Genomic DNA, 21210 nt, shown 5'->3' on the forward strand with positions numbered 1-21210 from the left:
CTCTCGTACTCCCCCAAGCTCACCTACTCCGGTAAGCTCTCCTACTCTGGTAAGCTCTCCTACTCCGGTAAGCTCTCTTACTGCGGTAAGCACTCCTACTCCGGTAAGCTCTCCCAATCCGGTAACTCTCCTAATCCGGTAAACTCTCCTAATCCGGTAAGCTCTCCTAATCCGGTAAACTCTCCGACTCCCCCAAGCTCTCCGACTCCCGCAAGCTCTCCTACTCCGGTTAGCTCTCCAACTACGGTAAGCTCTCCTGCTCCCCCAAGCTCTCCTACTCCCCGAAGCTCTCCTACTCCCCCAAGCCCTCCTACTCATCCAATCTCTACTACTCCCCCAAGCTCTCCTACTCCCCCAAGCTCTCCTACTCCCCGAAGCTCTCCTACTCCCCCAAGCACTCCTACTCGCCCAAGCTCTTCTACTCCCCAAGCTCTCTTACTCCCCGAAGATCTCCTACTCCCCCAAGCTCTCCTACTCCTCCAAGTTCTCCTACTCCCCAATCTCTCTTGCTCGCCCAAGCTCTCCTACTCCCCCAAGCTCTCCTACTTCCCCAAGCTGTCTACTCCTCAATGCTCTCCTATTCCGGGAAGCTCTCCTCCTCCCCCAAGCTCTCCGACTCGCCCAAGCTCTGCTACTCAGGTAAGCTCTCATTCTCTGGTAAGCTCTCCGAATCGGGTTAGCTCTCCTAATCCGGTTAGCTCTCCGACTCCGGGAAGCTCTCCTACTCCCTCAAGCTCTCCAACTCCGGTAAGCTCTCCTACACCGGTAAGCTACTCTGCTCCTACAAGCTCTCCTACTCCTCCAAGCTCATCTACTCCGGAAAGCTCTCCTACTCCGGTTAGCTCTCAAACTCCGGTAAGCTCTGGTACTTCCACAAGCTCTCCTACTCCCCCAAGCTCTCCTACTCCCCCAAGCCCTCCTACTCCCCCAAGCTCTCCTACTCCCGCAACCTCTCCTACTCCCCCAAGCTCTCCGAATCCCCCAAGCTCTCCGACTCCCCCAATCTCTCCGACACCCCCAAGCTCTCCTACTCCCCCAAACTCTCCTACTCCCCCAAGTTTTCCGACTCCCCCAAGCTCTCCTACTCCCCCAAGCTGTCCTACTCCCCCAAGCTCTCCTTCTCCCCCAAGCTCTCCGACTCCCCCAAGCTCTCCGACTCCCACAAGCTCTCCGACTCGCCCAAACTCTCCTCCTCCCCCAAGCTCTCCTAATCCCCCAAGCTTTCCTACTCCCCCAAGCTCTCCTACTCCCCCAAGCTCTCCTACTCCCCCAAGCTCTCCGACTGCCCCAATCTCTCCCACTCCCTCAAGCGCTGCTACTGGCGCAAGCTCTCCTACACCTCCAAACTCTCCGACTCCGTTAATCTCTACTACTCCGGTAAGCTCTCCTACTCCAGTTAGCTCTCCTACTCCCCCAAGCTCTCCTACTCCCACAAGCTCTCCTAAGCCGGTAAGCTCTAATACTCCGGTAAGCTCTCCTAGTCCGGTAAGCTCTTCTACTCCGGTAAGCTCTAATACTCAGGTAAGCTCTCCTACTCCCCCAAACTCTCCTACTTCCTCAACCTCTCCTATTCCCCAAACTCTCCTACTCCCCGAACCTCTCCTACTTCCCCAAACTCTCCTAATCCCCAAACCCCTCCTACTCCCCCAACCTTTCCTACTCCCCCAACATCTCCGACTCCCCTAATCTCTCCTACTCCACCAAGCTCTCCTACACCCCCAAGCTCTCCTACTCCCTCAAGCTCTCCTACTCCAGTAAGATCTCGTACTCCGGTAAGCTCTCCTACTCCGGTCAGCTCTTCTACTCCGGTAAGCTCTCCTACTCCCCCAACCTCTCGTACATCCCCAACCTCTCCTAATCCCCAAACCACTCCTACTCCCCCAACCTCTCCTACTCCACCAACCTCTCCGACTCCCCTATCCTCTCCTACTCCACCAAGCTCTCCTACACCCCCAAGCGCTCCTACTCCCCCAAGCTCTCCTAGTCCCCCACCTATCATGCTCCCCCAAACTCTCCTATTCCGGTAAGCTCTCCTACTCCGGTAAGCTCTCCGAATCTGGTAAGCTCTTCTACTCTGTTAAGCGCTCCTGATCCGGTTCGCTCTCCAAATCCGGTAAGCTCTCCAACTCCGGTAAGCTCTCCTACTCCCCCAAGCTCTCCAACTCCGGTAAGCTCTCCTACTCCAGTAAGCTACCCTGCTCCTACAAGCTCTCCTCCTCCCCCAAGCTCACCTACTCGGGTAAGCTCTCCTACTCCGGTAAGCTCTCTTACTGCGGTAAGCACTCCTACTCCAGTGAGCTCTCCTACTCCCGCAAGCACACCTACTTCGGTTAGCTCTCCAACTACGGTAAGCTCTCCTACTTCCCCAAGCTCTCCTACTCCCGATAACTCTTCTACTCCCCCAAGCTCTTCTACTCCCCCAAGCTCTCCGAATCCCCCAAGCTCTCCGGCTCCCCAAAGCTCTCCTACTCCCCCAATCGCTCGTACTCCCCCAAGCTCTGCTACTCCCGAAAGCTCTCCTACTCCCCCAAGCTCTCCTACTCCCTCAAGCTCTCCTACTCCCCCAAGTTCTCCTTCTCCCCCAAGCTCTCCGAATCCCCCAAGCTCTCCAACTCACCCAAGCTCTCCAACTCCCCCAAGCTCTCCGACTCCCCCAAGCTTTCCGACTCCCCCAAGCTTTCCGACTCCCCCAAGTTCTCAGACTCGCCCAAGCTCTCCTACTCCCCCAAGCTCTCCTACTCCCCCAATCTCTCCTATCCCCCAAGCTCTCCTACTCCCGAAAGCTCTCCTACTCCCCCAAGCTCTCCTACTCCCGAAAGCTCTCCTACTCCCCCAAGCTCTCCTACTCCCAAAAGCTCTCGTTCTCAAACAAGCTCTCCTACTCCCCCAAGCTCTCCGAATCCCCCAAGCTCTCCGACTCCCCCAAGCTCTCCTACTCCCCCAAGCTGTCCTACACCCCCAAGCTCTCCTTCTCCCCCAAGCTATCCGACTCCCACAAGCTCTCCGACTCGCCCAAACTCTCCTACTCCCCCAAGGTCTCGTAATCCCCCAAGCTATCCGACTCCCACAAGCTCTCCGACTGCCCCAATCTCTCCTACTCCCTCAAGCGCTCCTACTGGTGCAAGCTCTGCTACACCCCCAAACTCTCCAACTCCGTTAAGCTCTCCTACTCCGGTCATCTCTCCTACTCCGGTAAGTTCTCCTACTCCCCCAAGCTCTCCGAATCCCCCAAGCTCTCCTACTCCCCCAATCTCTCGTACTCCCCCAAGCTCTGCTACTCCCGAAAGCTCTCCTACTCCCCCAAGCTCTCCTAATCCCCGAAGCTCTCCTACTCCCCCAAGCCCTCCTACTCATCCAATCTCTACTACTCCCCCAAGCTCTCTTACTCCCCCAAGCTCTCCTACTCCCCCAAGCTCTCCTACTCCCCAAAGCTGTCCTACTCCCCCAAGCTCTCCTTCTCCCCCAAACTCTCCGACTCCCCCAAGCTCTCCGACTCCCACAAGCACTCCGACTCGCCCAAACTCTCCGACTCCTCCATGCTCTCCTCATCCCCCAAGCTTTCCTACTCCCCCAAGCTCTCCCACTCCCCCAAGATCTCCTACTCCTCCAAGCTCTCCGACTGCCCCAATCTCTCCTACTCCCTCAAGCGCTCCTACTGGCGCAAGCTCTGATACACCCTCAAGCTCTCCTACTGCCCCAAGATCTCCGACTCCACAAAGCTCTCCTACTCCCCCAAGCTCTCCGACTCCCCCAGCTCTCCTACTCCCCCAAGCTCTTCTACTCCCCCAAGCTCTCTTTCACCCACAAGCTCTCCTACTCCGGTAAGCAATCCTACTCCCCCAAGCTCTCCTACTGCCTCAAGCTCGCCTACTCCGGTAAGCTCCCCTACTCCCCCAAGCTATCCTACTCCCTCAAGCTCTCCGAGTCCCCCAAGCTATCCTAGACCCCCAAGCTCTCCTACTCCCCGAAGCTCTGCTACTCCCCCAAGCTCTCCTACTCCTCCAATCTCTGAATCCCCCAAGTTCTCCGACTCCCCCAAGCTCTCCGATTCCCCAAAGCTCTCCAACTCCCTCAAGCTCTCCGAATCCCCCAAGCTCTCCGACTCCCCCAAGCTCTCCGACTCCCCCAAGCTCTCCGACTCGCCCAAGCTCTCCTACTCCCCCAAGCTCTCCTACTCCCCAAATCTCTCCTACTCCCCCAAGCTCTCCTACTCCCGAAAGCTCTCCTAATCCCCCAAGCTCACCTACCCCCACAAACTCTCCTTCTCAAACAAGCTCTCCTACTCCCCCAAACTCTCCTACTCCCCCAAGTTTTCCGACTCCCCCAAGCTCTCCTACTCCCCCAAGCTGTCCTTCTCCCCCAAGCTCTCCTTCTCCCCCAAGCTCTCCTACTCCCCCAAGCTCTCCTACTCCCCCAAGCTCTCCTACTCCCCGAAGCTCTCCTACTCCCCCAAGCACTCCTACTCGCCCAAGCTCTTCTACTCCCCAAGCTCTCTTACTCCCCGAAGATCTCCTACTCCCCCAAGCTCTCCTACTCCTCCAAGTTCTCCTACTCCCCAATCTCTCTTGCTCGCCCAAGCTCTCCTACTCCCCCAAGCTCTCCTACTTCCCCAAGCTGTCTACTCCTCAATGCTCTCCTATTCCGGGAAGCTCTCCTCCTCCCCCAAGCTCTCCGACTCGCCCAAGCTCTGCTACTCAGGTAAGCTCTCATTCTCTGGTAAGCTCTCCGAATCCGGTTAGCTCTCCTAATCCGGTTAGCTCTCCGACTCCGGGAAGCTCTCCTACTCCCTCAAGCTCTCCAACTCCGGTAAGCTCTCCTACACCGGTAAGCTGCTCTGCTCCTACAAGCTCTCCTACTCCCCCAAGCTCATCTACTCCGGAAAGCTCTCCTACTCCGGTTAGCTCTCAAACTCCGGTAAGCTCTGGTACTTCCACAAGCTCTCCTACTCCCCCAAGCTCTCCTACTCCCCCAAGCTCTCCTACTCCCCCAAGCTCTCCTACTCCCGCAACCTCTCCTACTCCCCCAAGCTCTCCGAATCCCCCAAGCTCTCCGACTCCCCCAATCTCTCCGACTCCCCCAAGCTCTCCTACTCCCCCAAACTCTCCTACTCCCCCAAGTTTTCCGACTCCCCCAAGCTCTCCTACTCCCCCAAGCTGTCCTACTCCCCCAAGCTCTCCTTCTCCCCCAAGCTCTCCGACTCCCCCAAGCTCTCCGACTCCCACAAGCTCTCCGACTCGCCCAAACTCTCCTCCTCCCCCAAGCTCTCCTAATCCCCCAAGCTTTCCTTCTCCCCCAAGCTCTCCTACTCCCCCAAGCTCTCCTACTCCCCCAAGCTCTCCGACTGCCCCAATCTCTCCTACTCCCTCAAGCGCTGCTACTGGCGCAAGCTCTCCTACACCTCCAAACTCTCCTACTCCGTTAATCTCTACTACTCCGGTAAGCTCTCCTACTCCAGTTAGCTCTCCTACTCCCCCAAGCTCTCCTACTCCCCCAAGCTCTCCTACTCCCACAAGCTCTCCTAAGCCGGTAAGCTCTAATACTCTGGTAAGCTCTCCTAGTCCGGTAAGCTCTTCTACTCCGGTAAGCTCTAATACTCAGGTAAGCTCTCCTACTCCCCCAAACTCTCCTACTTCCTCAACCTCTCCTACTCCCCCAAACTCTCCTACTCCCCGAACCTCTCCTACTTCCCCAAACTCTCCTAATCCCCAAACCCCTCCTACTCCCCCAACCTCTCCTACTCCCCCAACATCTCCGACTCCCCTAATCTCTCCTACTCCACCAAGCTCTCCTACACCCCCAAGCTCTCCTACTCCCCCAAGCTCTCCTACTCCAGTAAGATCTCGTACTCCGGTAAGCTCTCCTACTCCGGTCAGCTCTTCTACTCCGGTAAGCTCTTCTACTCTGTTAAGCGCTCCTGATCCGGTTCGCTCTCCAAATCCGGTAACTCTCCAACTCCGGTAAGCTCTCCTACTCCCCCAAGCTCTCCAACTCCGGTAAGCTCTCCTACTCCAGTAAGCTACCCTGCTCCTACAAGCTCTCCTCCTCCCCCAAGCTCACCTACTCGGGTAAGCTCTCCTACTCCGGTAAGCTCTCTTACTGCGGTAAGCACTCCTACTCCAGTGAGCTCTCCTACTCCCGCAAGCACACCTACTTCGGTTAGCTCTCCAACTACGGTAAGCTCTCCTACTTCCCCAAGCTCTCCTACTCCCGATAGCTCTTCTAGTCCCCCAAGCTCTTCTACTCCCCCAAGCTCTCCGAATCACCCAAGCTCTCCGACTGCCCCAATCTCTCCTACTCCCTCAAGCGCTCCTACTGGCGCAAGCTCTGCTACACCCTCAAGCTCTCCTACTCCCCCAAGCTCTCCTACTCCCTCAAGCTCTCCTACTCCGGTAAGCTCTCCGACTCCCCCAAGCTCTCCGACTCCTCCAATCTCTGAATCCCCCAAGTTCTCCGACTCCCCCAAGCTCTCCGACTCCCCCAAGCTCTCCAACTCCCTCAAGCTTTCGTACTCCCCCAAGCTCTCCCACTCCCCCAAGATCTCCTACTACTCCAAGCTCTCCGACTGCCCCAATCTCTCCTACTCCCTCAAGCGCTCCTACTGGCGCAAGCTCTGCTACACCCTCAAGCTCTCCTACTCCCCCAAGATCTCCGACTCCACAAAGCTCTCCGACTCCCCCAAGCTCTCCGACTCCCCCAAGCTCTCCTACTCCCCCAGCTCTTCTACTCCCCCAAGCTCTCTTTCACCCACAAGCTCTCCTACTCCGGTAAGCAATCCTACTCCCCCAAGCTCTCCTACTGCCTCAAGCTCGCCTACTCCGGTAAGCTCCCCTACTCCCCCAAGCTATCCTACTCCCTCAAGCTCTCCGACTCCCCCAAGCTATCCTAGACCCCCAAGCTCTCCTACTCCCCGAAGCTCTGCTACTCCCCCAAGCTCTCCTACTCCTCCAATCTCTGAATCCCCCAAGTTCTCCGACTCCCCGAAGCTCTCCGATTCCCCAAAGCTCTCCAACTCCCTCAAGCTCTCCGACTCCCCCAAGCTCTCCGACTCCCCCAAGCTCTCCGACTCCCCCAAGCTCTCCGACTCGCCCAAGCTCTCCTACTCCCCCAAGCTCTCCTACTCCCCCAATCTCTCCTACTCCCCCAAGCTCTCCTACTCCCGAAAGCTCTCCTAATCCCCCAAGCTCACCTACCCCCACAAACTCTCCTTCTCAAACAAGCTCTCCTACTCCCCAAACTCTCCTACTCCCCCAAGTTTTCCGACTCCCCCAAGCTCTCCTACTCCCCCAAGCTGTCCTACTCCCCCAAGCTCTCCTTCTCCCCCAAGCTCTCCGACTCCCCCAAGCTCTCCGACTCCCACAAGCTCTCCGACTCGCCCAAACTCTCCTCCTCCCCCAAGCTCAACTAATCCCCCAAGCTTTACTATTCCCCCAAGCTCTCCTACTCCCCCAAGCTCTCCTACTCCCCCAAGCTCTCCGACTGCCCCAATCTCTCCTACTCCCTCAAGCGCTCCTACTGGCGCAAGCTCTCCTACACCTCCAAACTCTCCTACTCCGTTAGTCTCTACTACTCCGGTAAGCTCTCCTACTCCAGTTAGCTCTCCTACTCCCCCAAGCTCTCCTACTCCCCCAAGCTCTCCTACTCCCACAAGCTCTCCGAAGCCGGTAAGCTCTCCTACTCTGGTAAGCTCTAATACTCCGGTAAGCTCTCCTACTCCGGTAAGCTCTTCTACTCCGGTAAGCTCTAATACTCAGGTAAGCTCTCCTACTCCCCCAAACTCTCCTACTTCCTCAACCTCTCCTACTCCCCCAAACTCTCCTAATCCCCAAACCCCTCCTACTCCCCCAACCTCTCCTACTCCCCCAACATCTCCGACTCCCCTAATCTCTCCTACTCCACCAAGCTCTCCTACACCCCCAAGCTCTCCTACTCCCCCAAGCTCTCCTACTCCAGTAAGATCTCGTACTCCGGTAAGCTCTCCTACTCCGGTCAGCTCTTCTACTCCGGTAAGCTCTCCTACTCCGGTAAGCTTTTCTACTCCGGTAAGCTCTTCTTCTGCGGTAATCTCTACTACTCCGGTAAGCGCTCCTACTCCCCGAACCTCTCGTACATCCCCAACCTCTCCTAATGCCCAAACCACTCCTACTCCCCCAATCTCTCCTACTCCACCAACCTCTCCGACTCCCCTATCCTCTCCTACTCCACCAAGCTCTCCTACACCCCCAAGCGCTCCTACTCCCCCTAGTGCCCCACCTATCATGCTCCCCCAAACTCTCCTATTCCGGTAAGCTCTCCTACTCCGGTAAGCTCTCCGAATCTGGTAAGCTCTTCTACTCTGTTAAGCGCTCCTAATCCGGTTCGCTCTCCAAATCCGGTAAGCTCTCCAACTCCGGTAAGCTCTCCTACTCCCCCAAGCTCTCCAACTCCGGTAAGCTCTCCTACTCCAGTAAGCAACCCTGCTCCTACAAGCTCTCCTCCTCCCCCAAGCTCACCTACTCGGGTAAGCTCTCCTACTCCGGTAAGCTCTCTTACTGCGGTAAGCACTCCTACTCCAGTAAGCTCTCCTACTCCCGCAAGCACACCTACTTTGGTTAGCTCTCCAACTACGGTAAGCTCTCCTACTTCCCCAAGCTCTCCTACTCCCGATAGCTCTTCTACTCCCCCAAGCTCTTCTACTCCCCCAAGCTCTCCGAATCCCCCAAGCTCTCCGACTCCCCCAAGCTCTCCGACTCCCCCAAGCTCTCCGAATCCCCCAAGCTCTCCTACTCCCCCAATCTCTCGTACTCCCCCAAGCTCTGCTACTCCCGAAAGCTCTCCTACTCCCCCAAGCTCTCCTACTCCCTCAAGCTCTCCTACTCCCCCAAGCTCTCCTACTCCCCCAAGCTCTCCGAATCCCCCAAGCTCTCCAACTCACCCAAGCTCTCCAACTCCCCCAGGCTCTCCGACTCCCCCAAGCTTTCCGACTCCCCCAAGCTTTCCGACTCCCCCAAGCTCTCCGACTCGCCCAAGCTCTCCTACTCCCCCAAGCTCTCCTACTCCCTCAATCTCTCCTATCCCCCAAGCTCTCCTACTCCCGAAAGCTCTCCTTCTCAAACAAGTTCTCCTACTCCCCCAATCTCTCCGAATCCCTCAAGCTCTCCGACTCCCCCAAGCTCTCCTACTCCCCCAAGCTGTCCTACACCCCCAAGCTCTCCTTCTCCCCCAAGCTATCCGACTCCCACAAGCTCTCCGACTCGCCCAAACTCTCCTACTCCCCCAAGGTCTCGTAATCCCCCAAGCTTTCCGACTCCACCAAGCTCTCCGACTGCCCCAATCTCTCCTACTCCCTCAAGCGCTCCTACTGGCGCAAGCTCTCCTACACCCCCAAACTCTCCTACTCCGTTAAGCTCTCCTACTCCGGTAAGCTCTCCTACTCCAGTTTGCTCTACTACTCCACCAAGCTCTCCTACACCCCCAAGCTCTCCTACTCCCCCAAGCTCTCCTACTCCCTCAAGCTCTCCTACTCCGGTAAGCTCTCCTACTCCGGTAAGCACTTCTACTCCGGTAAGCTCTGATACTCCAGTAAGCTCTCCTACTCCCCCAAACTCTCCTACTTCCTCAACCTCTCCTACTCCCCCAACCTCTCCTACTCCCCCAACCTCTCCTACTTCCCCAACCTCTCCTAATCCCCAAACCCCTCCTACTCCCCCAACCTCTCCTACTCCCCCAAAATCTCTGACTCCCCGAATCTCTCCTACTACACCAAGCTTTCCGACTCCCCCAAGCTCTCCGACTCGCCCAAGCTCTCCTACTCCCCCAAACTCTCCTACTCCCCCAATCTCTCCCATCCCCCATGCTCTCCTACTCCCGAAAGCTCTCCTAGTCCCACAAGCTCTCCAACTCCCACAAGCTCTTCTACTCCGGTGAGCTCTAATACTCCGATAAGCTCTCCTACTCCCGCAAACTCTCCTACTTCCTCAACCTCTCCTACTCCCCCAACCTCTCCTACTCCCCCAACCTCTCCTACTTCCCCAACCTCTCCATTCCCCAAACCCCTCCTACTCCCCCAACGTCTCCTACTCCCCCAACATCTCTGACTCCCCAATCTCTCCTACTCCACCAAGCTCTCCTACACCCCCAAGCTCTCCTACTCCACCAAGCTCTCCTACTCCCCCAAGCTCTCCTGCTCTCCAAAGCTCTCCTACTCCGGTAAGCTCTTTAACTCCGGTAAGCTCTCATACTCCGGTAAGCACTTCTACTCCGGTTAGCTCTCCTACTCCGGTAAGTTCTTCTTCTCTGGTAATCTCTAATATTCCGATAAGCTCTCGTAATCCCCCAACCTCTCCTACTCCCCCAACCTCTCGTACTTCCCCAACCTCTCCTAAACCCCAAACCACTCCGACTCCTCTAACCTCTCCTACTCCACCAAGCTCTCCTACACCCCCATGCGCTCCTACTCCCCCAAAGCTCTCCTAGACCCCACCTATCATGCTTTCCCAAACTCTCCTATTCCGGTGAGCTCTCCTACTCCGGTAAGCTCTCCGACTCCGGTAAGCTCTTCTGCTCTGTTAAGCTCTCCTAATCCGGTTAGCTCTCCTAATCCGGTAAGCTCTCCGACTCCGGAAAGCTCTGCTACTCCCCCAAGCTCTCCAACTCCGGTAAGCTCTCCAACTCCGGTAAGCTACCCTTCTCCTACAAGCTCTCCTCCTCACCCAAGCTCACCTACTCCAGTGAGCTCTCCTACTCGGGTAAGCTCTCCTACTCCGGTAAGCTCTCTTACTGCGGTAAGCACTCCTACTGCGGTAAGCTCTCCTAATCCGGTAAAATCTCCTAATCCGGTAAACTCTCCTAATCCAGTAAAATCTCCTAATCCGGTAAGCTCTCCGACTCCCCCAAGCTCTCCTACTCCCGCAAGCACACCTACTTCGGTTAGTTCTCCAACTATGGTAAACTCTCCTACTTCCCCAAGCTCTCCTACGCCCCAAGCTCTCCTACTCCCCCGAACTCTCCTACTCCCCCAAGCTCTGCTACTCCCCCAAGCTCTCCTACTCCTCCAAGCTCTCCTACTCCCCCAAGATCTCCGAATCCCCCAAGCTCTCCGACTCCCCCAAGCTCTCCGACTCACCCAAGCTCTCCGACTCCCCCAAGCTCTCCGACTCCTCCAAGCTCTTCGACTCGCCCAAGCTCTCCTACTATCCCAAGCTCTCCGACTCCCCCAAGCTCTCCTAATCCCCCAAGCTCTCCTACTCCCAAAAGCTCGCCTAATCCCCCAATCTCTCCTACTCCCACAAGCTCTCCTTCTCCCCCAAGCTCTCCTACTCCCCCAAGCTCTCCTACTCCCCCAGGTCTTCTTCTGCCCCAAGCTCTCCTACTCCCCCAAGCTCTCCGACTCCCCCAAACTCTCCTACTCCCCCAAGCTCTCCTTCTCCCCCAAGCTCTCCTACTCCCCCAAGCTCTCCTACTCCCCCAAGCTCTCCAACTCCCCCAAGCTCTACTACACCCTCAAGCTCTCCTACACCCCCAAGCTCTCCTACTCCCCCAAGCTCTCCTACTCCCCCAAACTCTCCTACTCCCCCAATCTATCCTAATATTCCAAGCTATCCTACTCCCCCAAGGTCTCCTCCTCCCCCAAGCTCTCCTACTCCCCCAAGCTCTCCTACTCCCCCAAGCTCTCCACCTCCCCCAAGCTCTCCTACTCCCCCAAGCTCTCTTACTCCGGTAATCTCTTCTACTCCAGTAAGCTCTTTTACTCCCGCAAGCTCTCCTACCACGGTTAGCACTCCTACTCCGGTTAGCTCTCATACTCGCCCAAGCTCACTGACACGCCCAAGCTCCCCTGCTCCGGTTAGCTCGCCTACTCCGGTAAGATACTCTGCTCCCACAAGATCTCCTTCTCCCCAAATCTCTCCTACTCCGGGAAGCTCTCCTTCTCCCCCAAGCTCTCCTACCCAACAAGCTCTCTTACTCCCCCAAGCTCTCCTACTCCGGTAAGCATTCCTACTCCCCCAAGCTCTCCTACTGCCTCAAGATCTCCTACTCCGGTAAGTTCTCCTAATCGCCCAAGCTCTCCGACTCCTCCAAGCTCTCCGACTCCCCCAAGCACTCCGACTCCGCCAAGCTCTCCGACTCCCCCAAGCTCTCCGAATCCCACAAGCTCTCCGACTCCACAAGGTCTCCGACTCGCCCAAGCTCTCCTACTCCCACAAGCTCTCCTACTCCACCAAGCTTTCCTACTCCACCAAGCTCTCCTACACCCCCAAGCTCTCCTACTCTCCCAAGCTCTCCGACTGCCCCAATCTCTCCTACTCCCTCAAGCGCTCCTACTGGTGCAAGCTCTCCTACACCCCCAAACTCGCCAACTCCGTTAAACTCTCCTACTCCGGTCATCTCTCCTACTCCGGTAAGCTCTCCTACTCCACCAAGCTCTCCTACTCCCCCAAGCTCTCCTACTCCCCCAAGCTCTCGTACTCCGGTAAGCTCTCCAACTCTGGTAAGCTCTCCTACTCTGGTAAGCTCTTCTACTACGGTAAGCTCTCCTACTCCGGTAAGCTCTTCTACTCCGGTAAGCTCTCCTACTCCGGTAAGCTCTCCTAATTCCCCAACCTCTCCTACTCCCTCAACCTCTCCTACTCCCCCAAACTCTCCTACTTCCCCAACCTGTCCTACTTCGCCAACCTTTCCTAAACCCAAAACCTCTCCTATTCCCCCAACCTCTCCTACTCCCCCAACATCTCCGACGCCCCCAACCTCTCCGACTCCCCCAAGCTCTCCTACATCCCCAAGCTCTGCTGCTCCCCCAGTCTCTCCGACTCCCCCACCGATCATATTCCCCCAAAATCTCCTATTCCGGTAAGCTCTCCTAATCCGGTTAGCTCTCCTAATCCGGTAAACTCTCCTAATCCGGTTAACTCTCCTAATCCGGTAAACTGTCCGACTCCCCCAAGCTCTCCTACTCCCGCAAGCTCTCCTGCTCCGGTTAGCACTCCTACTACGGTCAGCTCTCCTACTCCCCCAAGCTCTGCTACTCCCGCAAGCTCTCCTACTCCCCCAATCTCTCCGAATCCCCCAAGCTCTCCGACTCCCCCAAGCTCTCCGACTCCCCCAAGCTCTCCGACGCCCCCAAGCTCTCCGACTCCCCCAAGCTCTCCGACTCCCCCAAGCTCTGCGACTCGCCCAAGCTCTCCTACTCCCCTAAGCTCCTCTACTCCCCCAATCTCTCTACTCACCCAAGCTCTCCTACTCCCGAAAGCTCTCCTACTCCCTCAAGCTCTCCGAATCCACCAAACTCTCCTTCTCCCCCAGGCTCTCCGACTTCCCCAAGCTCTCCGACTCCCACAAGCACTCCGACTCGCCCAAACTCTCCTAATCGCACAAGCTCTCCTCATCCCCCAAACTTTCCTACTCCCCCAAGCTCTCCAACTCCCCCAAGATCCCCTACTCCCCCAAGCTCTCCGACTGCCCCAATCTCTCCTACTCCCTCAAGCGTTCCTACTGGCGCAAGCTCTCCTACACCCCCAAGCTCTCCTACTCCCCCAAGATCTCCGACTCCCCCAAGCTCTCCGACTCCCCCAAGCTCTCCGACTCCCCCAAGCTCTCCTACTCCCCCAAGCTCTTCTACTCGCCCAAGCTCTCTTACACCCACAAGCTCCCCTACTCCCCAAAACTATCCTACTCCCCCAAGCTCTCCGACTCCCCCAAGCTCTCCGATTCTCTCAAGCTCTCCGACACCGGTAAGCTCTCCGACTACCCCAAGCTCTCCGACTCCCCGAAGCTCTCTGACTGCCCCAAGCTCTCCGACTCCCCCAAGCTCTCCGACTCGCCCAAGCTCTCGTACTCCCCCAAGCTCTTCTACTCCCCAAGCTCTCCTACTCCCCCAAGTTCTCCTGCTCGCACAAGCTCTCCTACTCCCCCAATCTCTCGTACACCCCCAAGCTCTGCTACTCCCGAAAGCTCTCGTAGTCCCCCAAGCTCTCCTTCTCCCCGAAGCTCTGCTACTCCCCCAAGCTCTCCTACTCCCCCAATCTCTCCTACTCCCCCAAGCTCTCCTACTCCCGAAAGCTCTCCTACTCCCCCAAGCTCACCTACCCCCACAAGCTCTCCTTCTCAAACAAGCTCTCCTACTCCACAAAGCTCTCCTACTCCCCCAAATTCTCCGACTCCCCCATGCTCTCCTAATCCCCAAACCTACTCCCCCACCTATCATACTCACCCAAACTCTCCTATTCCGGTAAGCTCTCCTAATCCGGTTAGCTCTCCTAATCCGGTTAGCTCTCCTACTCCAGTAATCTCTCCGACTCCCGCAAGCTCTACTACTCCGGTTTGCTCTCCAACTACGGTAAGCTCTCCTACTCCCCCAAGCTCTCCTAATCCCCGAAGCTTTCCTCCTCCCCCAAGCTCTCCGACTCGCCCAAGCTGTCCGACTCCGGAAAGCTCTCCTTCTCTGGTAATCTCTCCTAATCCAAGTTCTCCTACTCCCCAAGCTCTCCTGCTCGACCAAGCTCTCCTACTCCCGCAAGTTCTCCAACTCAGGTAAGCTCTCTTACTCCGGTAAGCTACCCTGCTCCTACAAGCTCTCCTCCTCCCCCAATCTCTCCTACTCCCCCAAGCTCTCCTACTCCCGAAAGCTCTCCTACTCCCCCAAGCTCACCTACCCCCACAAGCTCTCCTTCTCAAACAAGCTCTCCTACTCCACCAAGCTCTCCTACTCCCCCAAATTCTCCGACTCCCCCAAGCTCTCCTAATCCACAAACCTACTCCCCCACCTATCATACTCACCCAAACTCTCCTATTCCGGTAAGCTCTCCTAATCCGGTTAGCTCTCCTAATCCGGTTAGCTCTCCTACTCCAGTAAGCTCTCCAACTCCCGCAAGCTCTCCAACTCCGGTTAGCTCGCCAACTACGGTAAGCTCTCCTGCTCCCCCAAGCTCTCCTACTCTCCCAAGCTCTCCTACTCCCCCAAGCTCTCCTACTTCCCCAAGCACTCCTACTCCCCCAAGCTCTCCTACTCCCCCAAGCGCTCCTACTCCCACAAGCTCTCCTACTCCCCCAAGCTCTCCCACTCCCCCAATCTCTCTTACTCCCACAAGCTCTCTTACTCCCCAAGCTCTCTTACTCCACCAAGCTCTCTTACTCCCCCAAGCTCTCCTACTCGCCCAAGCTCTCCTATTCCCGCAAGGTCTCCTACTCCCCCAAGATCTCCTACTGCCCCAAGCTCTCTTACTCCCCCAAGCTCTCTTACTCCCCCAAGCTCTCTTACTCCCCCAAGCTCTCTCACTCCCCCAAGCTCTTTTACTCCCCCAAGCTCTCTTACTGCCCCAAGCTGTCCTACTGACCCAAGCTCTCTGACTCCCCCAAGCTCTCCTAATCCCCCAAGCTCTCCTGCTCCCCCAAGCTCTCCTACTCCCACAAGCTCCCCTACTCCCCAAAGCTCTCCTACTCTCCCAAGCCCTCCTACTCCCCCAAGCTCTTCTACTCTCCCAAGCTCTCCTACTCCCCCAAGATCTCCTACTCCCCCAAGCTCTCCAACTCCCCCAAGCTCTCCTGCTCCCCCAAGCTCTCCTACTCCCCCAAGCTCTCCTACTCCCCCAAGCTCTCCCACTCCCCCAAGCTCTCTTACTCACCCAAGCTTTCTTACTCCCCCAAGCTCTCTTACTCCCCCAAGCTCTCCTACTGTGCCAAGTTCTCCTACTCCCCCAAGCACCCCGAATCCCCCACATTCTCCTACTCACCCAAGCTCCCCTACTCCCCCAAGCTCTCCTACTCCCCCAAGCTATCTTACTTCCCCAAGCTCTCTTACTCCCCCAAGCTCTCTTCCTCCCCCAAGCTCTCCTACTCGCCCAAGGTCTCCTACTCCCCCAAGCTCCCCTACTCCCCGAAGCTCTCCTACTCCCCAAGCTCTCTTTCACCCGCAAGCTCTCTTACTCCCCCAAGCTCTCTTACTCCCTCAAGCTCTCTTACTCCCCCAAGCTCTCTTACTCCCCAAGCTCTGTTACTCCCCCAAGCTCTCCAACTCTGCCAAGTTCTCCTACTCCCCCAGGCTCCGCGACACCCCCAAGCTCTCCTACTCCCCCAAACTCTCCTACTCCCACAAGCTCTCCTACTCCCCCAAGCTCTCCTACTCCCCCAAGCTCGCCTAATTCCCCAAGCTCTCATACACCCCAAGCTCTCATACATCCCCAAGCTCTCATACGCCCCCAAGCTCTCATACGCCCCCAAGCTCTCCTACCCTCCCAAGCTCTCCTACTCCCCCAAGCTCTCCGACTCCCCCAAGCTCTCCTACTCCCCAAGCTCTCCTACTCCCCCAAGCTCTCCTACTCCCCTAAGCTCTCCTAATGCCCCAAGTTCTCCTACGCCGCCAAGCTCTCGTACTCCCCCAAGCTCTCCTACTCTCCAAACTCTCCTACTCCCCCACGCTCTCCAATTCCCCCAAGCTCTCCTACTCCCCCAAGCTCTACTACTCCCCCAAGCGCTCCTACTCCCCCAAGCTCTCCTACTCCCCCAATCTCTCCCACTCCCCCGAGCTCTCTTACTCCCCCAAGCTCTCTTACTCCCCAAGCTCTCTTACTCCACCAAGCTCTCTTACTCCCCCAAGCTTTCCTACTCGCCCAAGCTCTCCTACTCCCCCAAGATCTCCTACTCCCCCAAGCTGTCCTACTCCCCAAGCTCTCTTACACCCGCAAGCTCTCTTACTCCCCCAAGCTCTCTTACTCCTTCAAGCTCTCTTACTCCCCCAAGCTTTCCTACTCGCCCAAGCTCTCCTACTCGCCCAAGATCTCCTACTCCCGCAAGCTGTCCTACTTCCCAAGCTATCCTACACCCGCACCTACCCTACTCCCCCAAGCTGTCCTATTCCGGGAAGATCTCCTACTCCACCAAGCACTCCTACTCCACCAAGCTCTCCTACTCCACCAAGCTTTCCTACTCCACCAAGCTCTCCTACTCCACTAAGCTCTCCTACTCCACCAAGCTCTCCTCCTGCGATAATCTCTCCTCATCCCCCAAGCTCTCCTACTCCCCCAAGCTCTCCTACTTCCCCAAGCTCTCCTACTCCCCCAACCTCTCTTACTCCCCCAAGCTCTCCTACTCCCCCAAGCTCTCCTACTCCCCCAAGCTCTCCTACTCCCCCAAGCTCTCCTACTACCCCAAGCTCTTCAACTCCCCAAGCTCTCCTACTCCCCCAATGTCTCCCACTCCCTCAAGATCTCTTTACAACGGTTAACTCTCCGACTCCTGCCAGCTCTCCTATTCCCCAAGCTCTCATATTCATGGAAGCTCTCCTACTCCCCCGAGCTCTCCGACTCCTTCAAGCCCTCCTACTCTGCCAAGCTCTCCTACTCCCCCAAGCTCTCCTACTCCCCCATGCTTTCCTATTCCCCCAAGCTCTCCTACTCCCCCAAGCGCTCCGACTCCCCCAAGCTCTCCGCTTCCCCCAAGCTCTCCTACTCCTACAAGCTCTCTTACTCCCCCAAGCTCGCCTACTCACCCAAGCTCTCCTACTCTGCACAAGCTATCCTACTCCCCCAAGCTCTCCTATTTCCTCAAGCTCTCCCAATCCCTCAAGCTCTCTTTACTCCGGTTAACTCTCCTACTCCGGTCAGCTCTCCTACTCCCCCATGCTCTCCTACGCCCCCAAGCTCTCCTACTCCCGCAAGCTCGCCTATTCCCGCAAGCTTTCCGAATCCCCCAAGCTCTCCGAATCCCCCAAGCTTTATGTATCCCACAAGCTCTCCGAATCCCCCAAGCTCTCCGACTCCCCCAAGCTCTCCAACTCCCCCAAGCTCTCCGACTCCCCCAAGCACTCCGACTCCCCCAAGCTTTCCGACTCCCCCAAGCTCTCCGACTCCCCCAAACTCTCCGACTCCCCCAAGCTCTCCGAATAGCCCAAGCTCTCCTACTCCCCCAAACTCTCATACTCCCCCAAGCTCTCCGACTCCCGAAAGCTCTCCTACTCCTCCAATCTCTCCTACTCCCCCGAGCTCTCCTCCTCTCCCAAACGCTCCTACTCCCCCAAGCTCTCCAACTCCCCCAAGCTCTCCGACTCCCCCAAGCACTCCGACTCCCCCAAGCTTTCCGACTCCCCCAAGCTCTCCGACTCCCCCAAACTCTCCGACTCCCCCAAGCTCTCCGAATAGCCCAAGCTCTCCTACTCCCCCAAACTCTCATACTCCCCCAAGCTCTCCGACTCCCGAAAGCTCTCCTACTCCTCCAATCTCTCCTACTCCCCCGAGCTCTCCTCCTCTCCCAAACGCTCCTACTCCCCCAAGCTCTCCTACTCCCCCAAGCTCTCCTACTCCCCCAAGCTCTCCGACTCGTCCAAGCTCTGCTACTCCGGTAAGCTCTCCTTCTCTGGTAAGCTCTCCTAATCCGGTTAGCTCTCCTAATCCGGTTAGCTCTCCTACTCCGGTAAGCTCTCCTACTCCCCCAAGATCACCTACTCCGGAAAGCTCTCCTACACCGGTCAGCTCTCCTACTCCGGTAAGCTCTCTTACTGCGGTAAGTTTTCCTACTCTGGTAAACTCTACTAATCCGGTAATTTCTCCTAATCAGGTAAACTCTCCGACGCCCCCAAGCTCTCATACTCCCGCAAGCTCTACTACTCTGGTTAGCTCTCCAACTCCGGTAAGCTCTGCTACTTCCCCAAGCTATCCTACTCCCCCAAGCTCTACTACTCCCCCAAGCTCTCCGGCTCCCCAAAGCTCTCCGACTCCCCCAAGCTCTCCAACTCCCCCAAGCACTCCGACTCGCCCAAGCTCTCCTACTCCCCCAAGCACGCCTACTCGCCCAATCTCTCGTACTTCCCCAAGCTCTGCTACTCCCGAAAGTTCTCCTACTCCCCCAAGCTCTCCTACTCCCCCAAGCTCTCCTACTCCCCCAAGCTCTCGTACTCCCCCAAGCTCTCCGAATCCCCCAAGCTCTCCGACTCCCCCAAGCTCTCCGACTCCCCCAAGCTCTCCGACGCCCCCAAGCTCTCCGACTCCCCCAAGCTCTCCGACTCCCCCAAGCTCTCCGACTCGCCCAAGCTCTCCTACTCCCCCAAGCTCTTCTACTCCCCCAATCTCTCTACTCCCCCAAGCTCTCCTTCTCCCGAAAGCTCTCCTACTCCCCCAAGCTCTCCTACTCCCACAAGCTCTCCTTCTCCTCCAAGCTCTCCTACTCCCCCAAGCTCTCCTACTCCCCCAAGCTCTCCGACTCCCCCAAGCTCTGCTACGCCCCCAAGCTGTCCTAGTTCCCCAAGCTCTCCTTCTCCCCCAGGCTCTCCGACTCCCCCAAGCTTTCCGACTCCCACAAACACTCCGACTCGCCCAAACTCTCCTACTCCCCCAGGCTCTCCTCATCCCCCAAACTTTCCTATTCGCCCAAGCTCTCCAACTCCCCTAAGATCTCCTACTCCCCAAAGCTCTCCGACTGCCCCAATCTCTCCTAGTCCCTCAAGCGCTCGTACTGGCGCAAGCTCTCCTACACCCCCAAGCTCTCCTACTCCCCCAAGATCTCCGACTCCCCCAAGCTCTCCGACTCCCCCAAGCTCTCCGACTCCCCCAAGCTCTCCTACTCCCCCAAGCTCTTCTACTCGCTCAAACTCTCTTACACCCACAACCTCCCCTACTCCCCCAAACTATCCTACTCCCCCAAGCTCTCCGACTCCCCCAAGCTCTCCGACTCCCCCAAGTTCTCCGACTCCGACTTCCCCAAGCTCTCCGACTCCCCCAAGCTCTCCGACTGCCCGAAGCTCTCCGACTCCCCCAAGCTCTTCTGCTCTCCCAAGCTCTCCGAATCCCCCAAGCTCTCCGACTCGCCCAAGCTCTCCTACTCCACCAAGCTCTCCTACTCCCCCAATCTCTCGTACACCCCCAAGCTCTGCTACTCCTGAAGCTCTCCTAGTCCCACAAGCTCTCCTAATCCCAGAAGCTCTGCTACTCCCCCAAGCTCTCCGACTCCTCCAAGCTCTCCGAATCCGCCAAGTTCTCCGACTCCCCCAAGCTCTCCGACTCCCCCAAGCTCTCCAACTCCCTCAAGCTCTCCGACTCCCCCAAGCTCTCCGACTCCCCCAAGCTCTCCGACTCCCTCAAGCTCTCCGACTCGCCCAAGCTCTCCTACTCCCCCAAGCTCTCCAACTCCCCCAATCTCTCCTACTCCCCCAAGCTCTCCTACTCCCAAAAGCTCTCCTACTCCCCCAATCTCACCTACCCCCACAAGCTCTCCTTCTCAAACAAGCTCTCCTACTCCACCAATCTCTCCTACTCCCCCAAGTTCTCCGACTCCCCCAAGCTCTCATAATCCCCAAACCTCTCCTACTCCCCCAACCTCGCCTACTCCCCCAACCTCTCCGACTCCCCCAACCTCTCCTACTCCACCAAGCTCTCCGACACCCCCAAGCTCTCCTACTCCCCCAAGCTCTCCGACTCCCCCACCTATCATACTCACCAAAACTCTCCTATTCCGGTAAGCTCTCCTAATCCGGTAAACTCTCCTAATCCGGTTAGCTCTCCTACTCCATTAAGCTCTCCGACTCCCGTAAGCTCTCCTACTCCGGTTAGCTCTCCAACTACGGTAAGCTATCCTACTCCCCCAAGCTCTCCTACTCCCCGAAGCTCTCCTCCTCCCCCAAGCTCTACGACTCGCCCAAGCTCTACTACACCCGAAATTTCTCCTACTCCCCCAATCTCACCTACCCCCACAAGCTCTCCTTCTCAAATAAGCTTTCCTACTCCACCAAGCTCTCCTACTCCAACAAGTTATCCGACTCCCCCAAGCTCTCCTAATCCCCAAACCTCTCCTACTCCCCCAACCTCTCCTACTCCCCCAATCTCTCCGACTTCCCCAACCTCTCCTACTCCAACAAGCTCTCCTACACCCCCAAGCTCTCCTACTCCCCCAAGCTCTCCTACACCCCCACCTATCATACTCACCCAAACTCTCCTATTCCGGTAAGCTCTCCTAATCCGGTTAGCTCTCCTACTCCAGTAAGCTCTCCGACTCCCGCAAGCTCTCCAACTCCGGTTAGCTCTCCAACTACGGTAATCTCTCCTACTCCCCCAAGCTCTCCTACTCCCCGAAGCTCTCCTCCTCCCCCAAGCTCTACGACTCGCCCAAGCTCTCCTACTCCGGTAAGATCTCCTTCTCTGGTAAGCTCTCCTAATCCGGTTATCTCCCCTAATCCGGTTAGCTCTCCTACTCCAGTAAACTCTCCTACTCCCGCAAGCTCTCCAACTCCGGTTAGCTCTCCTACTCCAGTAA

This window comes from Pristiophorus japonicus, unplaced genomic scaffold (genome assembly GCF_044704955.1).
Source record: "Pristiophorus japonicus isolate sPriJap1 unplaced genomic scaffold, sPriJap1.hap1 HAP1_SCAFFOLD_47, whole genome shotgun sequence".
In the NCBI taxonomy this organism is placed as follows: domain Eukaryota; kingdom Metazoa; phylum Chordata; class Chondrichthyes; family Pristiophoridae; genus Pristiophorus; species Pristiophorus japonicus.